This window comes from Octopus bimaculoides, chromosome 5 (genome assembly GCF_001194135.2).
Source record: "Octopus bimaculoides isolate UCB-OBI-ISO-001 chromosome 5, ASM119413v2, whole genome shotgun sequence".
In the NCBI taxonomy this organism is placed as follows: Eukaryota; Metazoa; Mollusca; class Cephalopoda; order Octopoda; family Octopodidae; genus Octopus; species Octopus bimaculoides.
In genome coordinates this window covers 38,140,114-38,142,795 of record NC_068985.1, presented here as the reverse complement: position 1 = coordinate 38,142,795, position 2,682 = coordinate 38,140,114, and the positions used below count along the sequence as shown (strand labels likewise).

The 2,682-nt window shown below is 33.4% G+C and overlaps 1 protein-coding gene across 1 annotated transcript in view; it reads right to left on the bottom strand.

Moving 5' to 3' along the window:
* LOC106880012 (inactive tyrosine-protein kinase 7) overlaps positions 1-2,682 on the bottom strand; it is a 418,974-nt gene that overhangs the window by 91,240 nt on the left and 325,052 nt on the right. The window lies entirely within an intron of this gene.

Genomic DNA, 2,682 nt, shown 5'->3' with positions numbered 1-2,682 from the left:
GTGTATCTCACCTTGCTAACTATCAGCCATTTTGTATATATATATATATATATATATATTACGTATGCGTGCTTTTCAGTGTGTGTGTGTGTGTGTGTCAACGGAAAAGATACAGGCTCTGCTCAAAAGAGAATCATTCATCACAAAAGATACATTTTTAAAGTTATTTATGGAAAGATAATTCACTCGACACATTTCGGTCACCGCTTGTTAACAGAAACGGCATTTCAGCTCTTAATCTTTCTCCAAGCTCCCTTTGATCAGTTGCAGTTTCAAATGTTAACATCATCTGAGACATTTTTCACACAGAGTACGTTTTCTAGATACCCTTGACTAATATATACTCGTGTTAACTGTTGTGTTGCCACATATTTTCATGTATTTGAAGAACTTGATTATTGTTGCCATTCTCTCTTCGTTATATTTTCTGTTTGTCAAGTACATATAGATTGTTTCTATGTAATATATACATAAAACGGTAATACGATAGGGATTTGGAATTCGGTTAGGTCCATTATTAACACTCTGGGCTAATCTACACCTCTCTAATCACATCGAATGACAAGAAACACACAGAATTGTCCAAGACAAGCAATTACACGGTACTTCATTCGACAGGTAAATCTCGAGTTCGATTCATTGGATTTCAAATATAGTTGGACTCTCCCGTCCAAAACGTTCTATGAGTGTTCAACTTTTGAGGAACGACTTGCACAAATGAATCGTTTATAGTGATAAAATGTTCGTGCCACACATTAGCTAACTCTCTCCATCAAATCGAGGTTGCGTGAACATGTGCATGGTGTACCAATCGTCAGGTGTCGAAACGATCGCAGAGCAAAGTGAGAGGAAACGTTTTGCTCAAGAATAAAACCACTACCCAATCTAGTAATTGAAACCAAGATCTCGCAATTGTAAGTGCAGTACGGTAACCACTAAGCTATGCGTAGTAATAAACAATTACACAGCACTTCATTCAATAGGAAAACTCTTGAGTTCGCTTCATTGGATTTCATATAGCATACAGAATAAATATATAATCATGTTCTTGATATGATATAATATGATATAATATTAGTATAATTGATATATACATTTATATTTATATATCATTTTATATATATTGTACTACATATATATATATATATATATATATATATATATATATATATATATATATATATATATATATATATATGATATTATGTAATATATGTATGTATATACGCATACGTGTATCTTCCATTTTTCTTTCATATATATCAGTCATTGGCTAATAAGCATACTACGACACGAAATTGATGCATTTAGTCGATCATTCGACCCTACTACTATTTCGAACTGCTACATAATGGAATGGCTCGCACAAGCTCGCCCGCGCGCAAAAGGGCATTCACACGACAGTTGTCAACCACTAGGAGACAGACGTAATGGTAGCTTTGTCTCCGTAACTTACAAAGCCTTTCTGGTTTGAGTACAAATATTATATGTAGTATGAGACAGCTTAACTATATATTCATTTAATTTGGCTGAAATTAATGGTTGAGCGTTCGGCACTAACAGATGCGCAAAGAGCCGAGTAAGCGTTGATTTGTGGGTTCGATTCTGGCTAGGTTTAGCTCATCACTTTTTGGTCATTTGTTTGAATTTAAAAATTGTTACTTCAAATCGGAGAATATATATAATTGTGATACATTATTATACAGTTATATATATATATATATATATATGTGTGTGTGTGTATCTACACACACACGAACTGTGTTTAGAGTATATACATATATATATATATTATATAATTACTATCAGTAAGGGTGAACATCCACATCCCCCTGTATTTATGTATGTGTATGTAATTAGTCTGTATCCAGCTGAGACGCAAACAAAAACAAGAAAAAGCGAAAACCAAAAAAAAATCTTGTCACACCTGGATAATCATTAATTAGCCGGTTATCAATTATCGCGCTGACGATCCTTATTTCTTGTCTGACTGAATTTTATTTTTAGTATTTCATTCGACATACATATGTGTGTGTATGTATGCGTATACATACATACACATACGTACATATACTGCTCATGTACAAAAAAGAAATACGTTGACAGCCTGGCGATGGATCAAACTCGTCTAAGTTTATACGCTTTGATAGCTTAGAAAGATCTATTTCTCTTTCTTCCTCACCCCTTATACACACATTCACATATACACACACATATACATACATGCATACATACATACATTTATATTCACCAGGGAACTTCTTAAACTGGTTTGTTGCATATTTCTAGATGCGACTTTTAACATGGGCGTAGTTGCAGGATGGGATATATTTGGGATCTTTTTTAAAACGGGGGCCACATTTTTCATTAACGAAACACTTTGAAACTTGGAACACTGGTAGAATGTGTCATATAAAACATCTTTTTCTCTTAGTCTTCTTAAAAAAAAAAGAAATCCATAAATTATTCCATGTTAAAGTTGTCGTATTTCTATAATTTCAACCAATCATTGACGTCCATTCAGCCGATATACATTAAGTGCCGACTACATAAACAAATGATTCTGAAACAATTAACCCTAACTCTAACCCTAACCCTAACCCTAACCCTAGGGTTAGGGTTAGGGTTAAAGCAAATTTAAAATGAAAAAAGCAAATAAAACGAAGGTATAGAGATTAAATA